The sequence below is a fragment of the Pseudoliparis swirei genome, chromosome 11, assembly GCF_029220125.1.
Source record: "Pseudoliparis swirei isolate HS2019 ecotype Mariana Trench chromosome 11, NWPU_hadal_v1, whole genome shotgun sequence".
NCBI classification, from domain to species: domain Eukaryota; kingdom Metazoa; phylum Chordata; class Actinopteri; order Perciformes; family Liparidae; genus Pseudoliparis; species Pseudoliparis swirei.
The window spans coordinates 17,364,281-17,377,237 of NC_079398.1; positions in this window are offsets into that span (position 1 = coordinate 17,364,281).

A 12,957-nucleotide genomic window follows, 5' to 3' on the forward strand; every position below is an offset into this window, starting at 1 on the left:
CCTCTTTCATCAAATCAGCGTGCTAAGCTCTTACATAACAGCAGAGGAGAGAGGAGAGGAGAGAGGAGGAGAGAGAGAGAAGACGTTTACTCCTGTGAGAAGGAGGAGGAAGAAGAAGAGGAGGAGGAGGAGGAGAGAGGAGGAGGAGGACACAAACCTCTTTCTGAATGTAGTCTTTAAAAGAAGAGAAATGTCAGTAATGAGGAGCAGATGGAGGATCCTCACACGACAACGTGTGATGCTAATGACTTACTGTAGAGAACGGTGTGTGTGTGTGTGTGTGTGTGTGTGTGTGTGTGTGTATGTGTGTGTGTGTGTGTGTTCATCACTCACGCAATCACTGACAGAAGTAAGAAAACCCCTCGAAGAAAACTTCACACTTGAACTTCTCACCAACACAACTCATGCACATGTCTCTCTCACACACACACACACACACACACACACACACACACACACACACACACATACACATTAAAAAGGGCCAGACGACGAGAGAAGCAAATGGCAGAATGGTTTTGCATTTCCTTCTAGTTGTTTTGTGTCTCTTTTTGTCTCTTTGTGATTGTTGTGTGTCTCTTTGTGTGCCTTTGTGGTTGTTTTGTGTCTCTTTTTGTCTCTTTGTGGTTGTTTTGTGTGTCTTTGTGTCTCTTTGTGGTTGATGTCTCTTTGTGGTTGTTTTATGTCTCTTTGTGGTTGTTGTGTGTCTCTTTGTGGTTGATGTGTGTCTCTTTGTGGTTGTTTTGTGTCTCTTTGTGGTTGGTGTGTGTCTCTTTGTGGTTGTTGTGTCTCTTTGTCGTTGTTGTGTGTCTCTTTGTGGTTGTTGTGTGTCTCTTTGTGGTTGATGTGTGTCTCTTTGTGGTTGTTGTGTGTCTCTTTGTGGTTGGTGTGTGTCTCTTTGTGGTTGATGTGTCTCTTTGTGGTTGTTGTGTGTCTCTTTGTGGTTTATGTGTCTCTTTGTGGTTGATGTGTGTCTCTTTGTGGTTGTTGTGTGTCTCTTTGTGGTTGTTGTGTGTCTCTTTGTGGTTGATGTGTGTCTCTTTGTGGTTGTTGTGTGTCTCTTTGTGGTTGTTGTGTGTCTCTGTGGTTGATGTGTCTCTTTGTGGTTGATGTGTGTCTCTTTGTGGTTGATGTGTGTCTTTGTGGTTGATGTGTGTCTCTTTGTGGTTGTTGTGTGTCTCTTTGTGGTTGTTGTGTGTCTCTGTGGTTGATGTGTCTCTTTGTGGTTGATGTGTGTCTCTTTGTGGTTGATGTGTGTCTCTTTGTGGTTGTTGTGTGTCTCTTTGTGGTTGTTGTGTCTCTTTGTGGTTGATGTGTGTCTCTTTGTGGTTGTTGTGTCTCTTTGTGGTTGATGTGTGTCTCTTTGTGGTAGTCATTATTCATCCCTTTCTTGTCATTTTGCGTGACAGACAGACAGTCACACACACACACACACACATATTCCTCCATCTGGCCAAAGGGAAGTGTTCGTGTGATCGTCCGACTTTGTGAACGACACATTTCAAGAACAAAGAAAAGAAAACATACAATCAAAAAAATTTAATTTTTAGAGAGCCAACACGCACACACACACACTTTGTCACACACTCACTTACTCCCCCCCCCCCCTCCATTTGTCCAAATTGCTGCAGATATATCATCACCATTCAGCCACCAGGATGATCATTATTGAGAATTTCAGCTGCTGGTCATTTGATGAAGACCCTGAGTTAAATAGGTTTAAACCGACAGGTCACTTTAAATAAAAAAGACTAATAACTATCAGCTCAGCCCCCCCCTCATCTCTGGGCGGGGATGAGACCCAGCGAGGCGGAGAGAAAGATGGAGTTAGGTGGATGTCCTCTAGATGGATTCAGAGCGGTGTGTAGATGAGAGAACATGGTGGTCATTAAACACACCGCTCCTCCCTCAGCCACCGGCTCATGCATCTTGCGGTGACCTTCGGCAGTCCAGTCAGTCAGCCGAGACGAGGAGGCCTCGGGTCGGGCTCTGGTGGCACTCGAGGTGCATAACATGATAACATCGGTTCAAATCCCGCCGGTGACCTTTAGCTAAATGTCATCCTGCTCTCTCTCTCAGCTGTCACCACTCCGCCAGCTGAGAAGAAGAATGTCACACTGATATTACAGTGAAAAGGAGCAAAGAAGACAATATTAAAAAAGCGCTAAACAGGAAATAGAGAGCGATGCTATCGTCTCAATGCAGTGGTGGATGAGCCGGCAGCGTGCAGCTAACGCTGTCAACAGCCAATAGCATCGGTGCTGATAGAGCTAATGGTAGTAGAGCTAACTGTGGTAGAGCTAATAGCGATAAAGCTAATAGTGATAGAGCTAATAGTGATAGAGCTAACAGTGATAGAGCTTATAGTGTTAGAGCTAACAGTGATAGAGCTAATAGTGATAGAGCTAACAGTGATAGAGCTAACAGTGATAGAGCTAACAGTGATAGAGCTAATAGTGATAGAGCTAACAGTGATAGCGCTAATAGTGATAGAGCTAACAGTGATAGAGCTAACAGTGATAGAGCTAATAGTGATAGAGCTAACAGTGATAGAGCTAACAGTGATAGAGCTAATAGTGATAGAGCTAACAGTGATAGAGCTAACAGTGATAGAGCTAACAGTGATAGAGCTAACAGTGATAGAGCTAATAGTGATAGAGCTAACAGTGATAATAGTGATAGAGCTAATAGTGATAGAGCTAACAGTGATAGAGCTAACAGTGATAGAGCTAATAGTGATAGAGCTAACAGTGATAGAGCTAATAGTGATAGAGCTAACAGTGATAGAGCTAATAGTGATAGAGCTAACAGTGATAGAGCTAATAGTGATAGAGCTAACAGTGATAGAGCTAATAGTGATAGCGCTAATAGTGATAGAGCTAATAGTGATAGCGCTAATAGTGATAGAGCTAACAGTGATAGAGCTAACAGTGATAGAGCTAACAGTGACAGAGCTAACAGTGATAGAGCTAATAGTGATAGAGCTAACAGTGATAGAGCTAATAGTGATAGAGCTAATAGTGATAGAGCTAATAGTGATAGAGCTAACAGTGATAGAGCTAATAGTGATAGAGCTAACAGTGATATAGCTAATAGTGATAGAGCTAACAGTGATAGAGCTAACAGTGATAGAGCTAATAGTGATAAAGCTAATAGTGATAGCGCTAATAGTGATAGAGCTAACAGTGATAGAGCTAATAGTGATAGTGCTAATAGTGATAGAGCTAACAGTGATAGAGCTAACAGTGATAGAGCTAACAGTGATAGAGCTAATAGTGATAGAGCTAACAGTGATAGCGCTAATAGTGATAGAGCTAACAGTGATAGAGCTAATAGTGATATAGCTAACAGTGATAGAGCTAACAGTGATAGAGCTAACAGTGATAGAGCTAATAGTGATAGAGCTAATAGTGATAGAGCTAACAGTGATAGAGCTAATAGTGATATAGCTAACAGTGATAGAGCTAACAGTGACAGAGCTAACAGTGACAGAGCTAACAGTGATAGAGCTAATAGTGATAGAGCTAATAGGTATAAAACAGTGATAAACTAAAGGGAAATACATGTAAATTAAACAAAAACCAAAAGGAAACCAAATAAAGGAACTGAAAAGAAACAGGAAAGGAAGTGAAAAGGAGATACATTAAAGAAAGCTAATGAGGGGAAAGTAAAATATAAAAAAATGTAATGGGAAAGGAAAGGAAAGGGAGATAAAGGCAAAGGAGAGGAATGATAAAAGGATTAGAAACACAATGAAAGTAAAGAAAAAATGTATGAACGGGGAACCTTAAGGTGAGAGGAAAAATGAAAGGAATTAGGACAGGAATAAAAAGACAAGGAATGTAATTATATGATAAGGAAAGGAAAGAGGAAAGGTAGAGTAAAGGAGTGTAAAGACCAAAGCAAAGTAAAGAGGATAGGAAAGGAAACGAGGGAACCGAAAAGAACAGCGAAGAGGAAAAAGAAAGGACACTAATGACAGGAGGGAAGTGTGAGACGAGGTTGTGCTGGTCAGCGTTCCTGCTGACGCCTTTGAGCGATGGGCTTTCCTCACGGAGATGATATTCCTCTCCCCATCACTGCTGACAGAAGACAGATGAGTCACAACAACAACAACAACGACAAGTCTGCGGAGAAAACAGCCAGTGGAGCGAGTCACAGCGACAGGAAACAGCCAAGGTCACCGGCTCCGTGGTGGCGATCCTCCAGCCAAAGATAATATACAAGTTTGAACCGTCGTCAATCACGCTGACGCAAACGCTCCCTTTAGTTTTAATTAGTCAAACAACTCGTTTATTTGGCTCTCATTTCATAATAGTCAGCATCTTTGGGCCCTAAATCCTTCCTACGATGCTGTTTATTTAGAGAGGTGAAGGTGACAGCCCTCATGAGGCAGACGGAGACTACAGCCACACTACGACTTAAAGCTGCATTCTCTCTCCTGACCACCAGGGGGTGACTCCTCTGGTTGTATAGAAGTCTATGCTGCATGTGTACCCGTGTACTCCTCCATACATTTCTGCCCCCCCCCCCCCCAGCCCTTGCTGATTATGCCTCCTCTTGGGTGAAGTATGTATTGTTCTCGCGGTCTCATGCGGTCATGTGACCTCGTGCAGTGACGGCGTGCTTCGCTCTCGCCGTAGCCGCCATTGTGGAGGGATTTGCATCCTTTGAATGGGAATTTAGAGTTGACGCTCCAAAAGAATCCAGCGGAAAAACTCATATTTTAAACCCTGTTTTTTTTATAATTGCCGTACGATGCTCGTCGTGGGTTTTGTTCCTGGCTCCATGGCGACGCCCACACTCAGAGAACGTTGGCCAAACTCACCGTTTCAGATAAAAAACTGAATTTCTCGGTTGCACTTATGAAAACACTTCAATGCAATCAGTGAACATTTGAGTTCCACCTCCGGAGGAGTCAACGTGGTGGAAAGATGCGAAAAGCAAATTGATTATTTTTGCACAATATGCTAATTTAAAATATGCATATCCATCCAGAGTGCAGCAGGTCGGATACGTGGGGTTGTTTAAATGATGCCTTCAGGGTCACGTAGGAACTCTAGGGCTCCACATTGAACTGTGAGGATCCGGTGGAACTGGAATGTTCCTCCTCGGGCTTGTCCCGTCTGAGCAGCTTTTAGAACCCATGAAGAAGAGCGAGGTCACGTTGAAGAGCGGTGGCCGTGTTCCAGCCCCTCAGGGAGCCGGCCGACTTTATGACATCATCCCAAAATCTATTTTTCACACTTTTTGCCCAGACTTCAATCGTCTAACGACTCCACCACACGGCGCCGCATCGAAATACACAACACGGCCTCAACGTTTCAGATCCATCGCTTCATATTTCATATTTCATAAGCGTGTTGAATACCTCCAGATGTAAAGGAGACGTGGTCTGGTTCTGATTGGTCTGGTTCTGAGACTGGTGTGTGTGTATGTGTGTGTGTGTGTGTGTGTGAGTGTGTGTGAGTGTGTGTGTGTGTGAGTGTCTGTGTAATGCATGTGTGTGTGTTTGTGTGTGTGTTAGTATGTGTGTACGTGTGTTTGTGTGAGTGTGTGTGTATGTTTGTGTATGTGTGATGCGCGTGTGTGTGTGTTAACCTCGTCTGTTCCTCCTCATCATGAATATTCAGACTGAAGATATTTATGGCTGCTTATGAAGAATCTGTACATGTAAATCAGCTTTTTCATAATCAGGCGAGCAGAGCGAAACCAGTTATTACTGGCAATATATCCCATAATAACAATAACAACACATCTGGCTTTAAGAGTCTCGGTCGATAAACGAGAAGTTTCAGATCCCAGGAGGTGATGAAACTTCAGAGCCAACCCAATAATCAAAAATCACAATAATCAATAATCACAATAATCTATAATCACAATAATCAATAATCACAATAATCAATTTGGGAGAAAGGGGTTGGGGGGGGGGAGCCAATCAACATGATTACAGGTAGGAACTGGTGAGGCTGGATCAGCGCAGCAAAGCATGCTGGGAAAATAATGTGTATTTTACACTCAAATCAGGGTTTGGTTTGAAGAAGAAGAAGAAGCCTCCTTCACGAAGCTCCGCCCCTTTAGATTGTTGTTGTTGTATAGAATATACACTTTTATTAATCCCCAAGGGGAAATTAGTTCTCTGCATTTAACCCATCCTTAGTGATTAAGGAGCAGTGGGCTGCGGTGAAGCGCCCGGGAAGCAACTGGGGGTTCAGTGCCTTGCTCAAGGACACTTCGACTTGCAACTAATGGGGAGAGCGGGGATCGAACCCACAACCCTGCGGTTGCAGGACGGCCCTCTTACCCCACTGAGCTAAAGCCGCCCCCATAATAGAACAAAATTATTAGTTGGAAAACATCCGACATGCAGGTGATGAAAAGAAAGAAAAGATGAAGAGATAAAAGAAATAAAACCATTCAACGTTTAAATATCACAAAGAACATGACAGACATCTGACATGTGTTTCACCTCCTCTTCATCCTCCCTCCCTCCCCCCTCCCCTTCCTCCTCCTCCCATCCTCCTCTTTCTCCTCCTCGTCCTCCTCTTCCTCCTCCTCCACCACCCTCCTTCTCCTCTGCCTCTTCCTCCTCCTGGATCTCTCTGGTGTTGTCGTAGATAGAACATGCCGGGGGGCTTCGGTGGGAAGACAGATAACAACTCATCTCCCCCCCCCCCCCCCCCCCGCTCGGTGAAGGGGAGCTTCATTGTTTCTGCCCGGGGGGGGTAAAGAGGTGAAGTAAATACGAGAATAGCAGAAACATGTCTGCCGTCTCTTCTGAAACAAGAGAGGCGGAGCTTCCGGCAGGACGTCTGCGCTCCGTACCGAGTGAGTTGTGTTTGAACCGGCGGCTCGAGCCCAGGAGGAGCCGCTCACCGCCCACAACAACAACAACAACAACAATATCAACGCTCAGATGCCTGGCGTCTCTTTCTGTCTCCAGAGGTCACCATTGGGTCGGCCTCTCGGTGGGCGTGTCTTACGCCGGTGGGGTCACGGAAATTATGCACCGCTGTGGTTTGTTAAAGCTGCATTCTCTCTCCTGACCACCAGGGGGTCACTCCTCTGGTTGTATAGAAGTCTATGCTTCATGTGTTGAAGCTGCATTCTCTCTCCTGACCACCAGGGGGTCACTCCTCTGGTTGTATAGAAGTCTATACTCCATGTGTTAAAGCTGCATTCTCTCTCCTGACCACCAGGGGGTCACTCCTCTGGTTGTATAGAAGTCTATACTCCATGTGTTAAAGCTGCATTCTCTCTCCTGACCACCAGGGGGTCACTCCTCTGGTTGTATAGAAGTATATGCTTCATGTGTTAAAGCTGCATTCTCTCTCCTGACCACCAGGGGGTCACTCCTCTGGTTGTATAGAAGTCTATGCTTCATGTGTTGAAGCTGCATTCTCTCTCCTGACCACCAGGGGGTCACTCCTCTGGTTGTATAGAAGTCTATGCTTCATGTGTTGAAGCTGCATTCTCTCTCCTGACCACCAGGGGGTCACTCCTCTGGTTGTATAGAAGTCTATGCTTCATGTGTTAAAGCTGTATTCTCTCTCCTGACCACCAGGGGGTCACTCCTCTGGTTGTATAGAAGTCTATACTCCATGTGTTAAAGCTGCATTCTCTCTCCTGACCACCAGGGGGTCACTCCTCTGGTTGTATAGAAGTCTATACTCCATGTGTTAAAGCTGCATTCTCTCTCCTGACCACCAGGGGGCGACTCACTGGTTCTCACTGGTGAACCATTAGTAATGAATATCAGATCTGGAGGTCTACATTGACTCCTCTGTGGAACCACTACGGTCAAGCAGGTTTTTGACCCCTGAGCCTCACAAGCACACTGAGTCTCTGGATCTGATCCTTGGTGTAAAACCGTCTGCAGAATCCTCCCCTAATTAGGGGGGAGGTAAATCCCCCCGCAGAGACGGCTTAAATCAATTAGCCCGCCCTGTGGACGCTGGGCTCGCCGCCTTTCTCACGATCCTGCAGAATTGTGGGAAGCCGGTCTGATCCCACCCCCCCCCCCTTAAGGCCTCATTTACCTCACTTCCCTTCCTTCCTCCTAGCCTCCTTTTCCTCATCCCTCTGTCCTTGCCTGCTCTGGCAGAAGTCCACTTTCCGAAGCCACGCCTCCTGAAGACCCACCTCCTGAAGACTACTTCCCTATTGCAGACTTCGCCTCACGATTTATTTTGTGACTTTTCACACTTAATTTGTCCAAAGTGGGGGTGGACAAATGGGGTTGGGCCGTAGCGTTGCCGTGGAGACATCAGATAGGAGCCGGATGGCGAGCGCTGGCTTTGAGCCAAGTCTGCTGATGATGATGAACTAGAACCTCATGAAGGACTTCATAACGAGAGTTTACTTCATTATGGATTTCTTCTCCTCTTTATTAATAAGTTGATCTTTATAATTCTGTCCTTTGAAGTCGTGATCACGTTATGTTCGTCTGTCTTGAGGAGCCGGAGCTCTCCGGCTAGACTCAGTGTGAAGATATTTTATTTCACATATTCTTGGCTTAAATCAGTGGTCCCCAAACTACGGCCCGCGGGCCGGATATGTTCTGATTTTTATTTATTTATTTATTTTTAATTTTTAGTCTGGCCACGCAAATCCTAGACTAGCCCCTGTCAAATAGAACGGAATAATGGCGACACGGTTAGGTAAGATCCCGGAATGGGTTATTAATATTTGGTTATGTGTGGCTTTCTGGAAAACAATAAATTTTTGTTTTGGGGGAGGGGGGGGGGGGGGTCACCTGGCCCGCTGCCGTTGAGATTGCAGTGAGACGCGGAGAAAATGTGAAGTGGTGTGGTGAACTTCGTTTATTTAATAAGGGACAGTGCACATTGATAAACACATTTCAGTAAGTGTGCCAGAGTTAGCCAAGAGGCTATTTTTCATCTGTCGTCCCAATGATGCTGATGTTAAGAAGAAACCTAACACAAGATTACAAATACAATCTACAGACAAAGCAAATAAAATAAGGGAGAACAATGTTAAAATGGACAGATTAAAAACATCTTGTCAGAGACACAACGTAAAAGCATACAGACAAAAAAAATGATTTATCATATTTTTAGTATCGATACTTCATTGAAAGAGCGATCAGAGCGCACGCTGCTCCGTGTCGAGCTGTCTGCACGCACAGCGAGTGTCGTCAAGTGGCGGAGCTTTAGAGACCGTCTTCGGCTTAAAAAAAATAAAAAGATGCCAGAAATGAAATGTTTAAGTACTTTTTCTACAATGCAGACAGTCTGTAAAGTTATGTAAGTCTACAAATGTGATCGTATAGAAGTTATAATGTTAGTATCGTGACAACAGAGAGACAGAACAGACTTAAGGAAAAGTCCTTGAGGACTGTTCAGGCCCAAAAAAAAGGAATTTGGTTCATGAATGACTTATATACTTGTTATTACTATTATTATAGGGCTTATTCAGAGCGGAGGACCATATGTTCTTAAACTATTTGTTATCATTATTTAGAACAATAGAACAATAGAACGACCGTAGTTGTGGTTCTAAAAGCTTTGAGGCTTCATCAAACAAGGTGGATGTCGTGTGGTGTGCTCCACTGAGAGCAGCTCCTGGGCGAGAGGAGAGCGAGGAAGCCCCGCCCCCTCTCGTTAGAGGGGTGTGGCTCTGCAGGAGTTGCTCTGCTCCAGTTGGAGACACTGAAACAATAAAAAAGGTGCAAGACTGACCACTCTGATGAAAGAAATGACACACACACACTCTCTCTCACACATACTCACACATACACACACTCTCTCTCACACATACACACACACACTCACACTGACACACACACTCTCTCTCACACATACACACACACACTCACACTGACACACACACACTCTCTCTCACACATACACACACACACTCACACTGACACACACACACTCAAACACATACACACACACACACTCACACTGACACACACACACTCAAACACATACACACACACACACACACACTCAAACACATACACACACACTGACACACTCAAACACATACACACACGCACACACACACTCACACTGACACACACACACACACACACACACACACTGACACACACACACTCAAACACACACACACACACTCAAACACATACACACACGCACACACACACTCACACTGACACATACACACACACGTCTTTCTTTTTTCTCTCTATATTAAAGGAGGAGAGTCTCCGCTCAGATGGAAACGACCTTTGACCTCAGTCGGTCGCTTCAAAGAGACGCCAACACGAATGCTCTTTTGTCTCCTGAGCGTCTGAAGAAGAAGAAGAAGACCTCCTCTTCTTCAGAACCAGACGACCTCTGACCTGAACATTTACCCCCTTCAGTGTAGCAACACAGAAGAGACCGCGGTGACCTTTGACCTCTCGCTACTCTTTCTAAGTCTAAGACAGCGTGATGTGGCGAGGAGGCGTTCACGATGATGACGAAGAGGAGGAAGAGGAGGATGCTTATGCCTTTTGAAATATTCATGTGGTTTGGAAGCTTTTTATAGGCTGTAAATCCTCTTGATTTATTTATTCAGAGTTTTTCTCCTGCTGAGAACACAAAGTAAAGAGTTCAGGAAGCATCTCCCTCCCTCCCTCCCTCCCTCACTCTCTTCCTCTAATAAAAGCTGACTCATCTTTTCTCCTACAGGTGACTGCCCCCCCCCCCCCCCCCCCCGCCTTCAGCATTGCCTCAGTCAGCAGTCTGCAGCGTGATGACATATTCATTTGTCACTCTGTCTCCTGGCTCACACGCCTCAGAGGAGTGTGTGTGTGTGTGTGTGTGTTTGTGTGTGTGTGTGTGTGTATTTCATTTCCTGCACGAGTGCATAAAACTCATTTCAGTGGATTTTTTGTTATTTCACTGAAGCGCCAGACAGAGATATATATGTATTTCATCTATTCTTATTTCATATTTATCACTCTTAAGTCCATCGTCTCTTGTTGTCGGCCTCCAGGTGAGTTTGATTATTAACTTGTGTTATTACATTTGCTGTTTTCAATAAATCGCTGACGTGTTTTTGTTGTTGAACTTATAGACGTCCTTGTTGTCCTTGTCTTCGTGCCTCTGTCCCTCCTCTCGGTCACTTCCTTTCTCTAACTCCTCCTCAACAGGAAGCTGAGGACCGAGCAGCCTCAAGACGTCAGCCGTTTCTCAATTCCAAGTACACTGAGTACAGACTTGTGTTCTTTTAGAGTCTGGACGGGAGGACGGTCTTTCTGTGATTGGAACAGCAGCTTTCTTGATGACGTCACCACATCAGCTGTTTTTAATTGTGTGTGTGGATATATATATATATATATATATATACATATTTATTTACACACAATTCAAAATAGAATAATCATACACATATAATTGTATATATTGTGTAAAAAATAAAAACATATATATTGTTTAGAAATATTTAGATTATATATAAATATGTATATATATATAATTAATATGTTATATACATACATATATATTTGTATATATATATATTTGTGTAAGTATATATATATATATATATTTGTATGTATATATAGTTATATTACACATGTAATTGCAAACAATTCGGTCAAAAGTAAAAAGACACCATGAGTTCAACGTTATAATGTAATTAAAATATTTAGTTATGAATCTTAACCCTCAGTCAAACTGATGTAACGTTATCTGTGAATAAATAATAAACTCTTTGTGCTCGTTAGATCCTCCAAACTGAATTATATCTCATGTTTAACCGCTACGGAGACATCAGAGCCAGCGGAGCATTTAAAAAGTCCTGCCGAGATCAGGCTGCTGTCGGCGGCCACACAGCGCGCTGACCGCCCGGCGCTGCGGAGCAGAACCTCAAATCTACGGCGCAGATCTTTATTAGGCTGAATCATAACAAACCGACCACAGATTTCATTTTTAAACTACTAACTTCTCGCTTGAAAACATCCTAAAATGACATTCCGTGACTCAACAACAGTAGTATTTATTAAAAGTCAACTGTCAGTAGTTTATTTTCTCCTCCGCTATTGTTTCCAGTTGCTGGTGAAATGCATTCTGGGATAACTGCTGGCCAGAGTACGCACAAGTCTCCTCTGATGCATCCTCCGGGAAGTGGGAGGATCAAGTCACATCCGGGCATTTTGACCGTGCTTTGCGAGAAGCGAACTTTGAATTGGAACATGTACTCGGGCTGCGACTGATGACGTTTCACGAGTCCACAAGTACAGAAACGTAAGGACAAGAACGCATATTGAGAAACGCCGAATTGACTGAGTCTGATCCGAGAACGACTTCCTGTCAGCAGGGGAAATGATGTTAACCCCCCCCCCCCTACTTATTATATACATATATTTACATATATATATTATATTTATTTAATGTATATACATATATATAATATAACAAATAGTATACATTATATATATCATATTTATGCTATATATATAATATGTATTATATATACCAAATATTATATATGTATTTATATATACGTATATATAAACTATTTCTAATATATTATATATGTATATTTATACATATAATACATTATTATCTATATATATATAATAAACAGTACTTAGCTGACACAGCAGAACCTTCCTGCTGTGGAAGCAGTTGCAGTAAAAAGGTTTTGACAGATTAATATTCAATAAACTAATAACTCCTTAAAAGATGGCACAGTTTACCCATTAAATATGGGGAACTATATATATATTATGACACCACCAGCACCACCAGTCTCCCCTGAATACAGACACCTGAGTCACAGACACCGTCATGAATGTGTCGGCCTCGCTCATGAACACTGAACAGCAGGTGAGGAGGGTTCTCACCTGTAGAGGCTCCGCCAGTGGCGTCCCTAGGCTAAAAAACCCGGGGCTAAAGCCCCGAATGTTTTTTCATTAGCCCCGAATGTTTTCAACCAACAACAAAAAAAGATTTGGTACACAAGTGGTTAACACCTCCA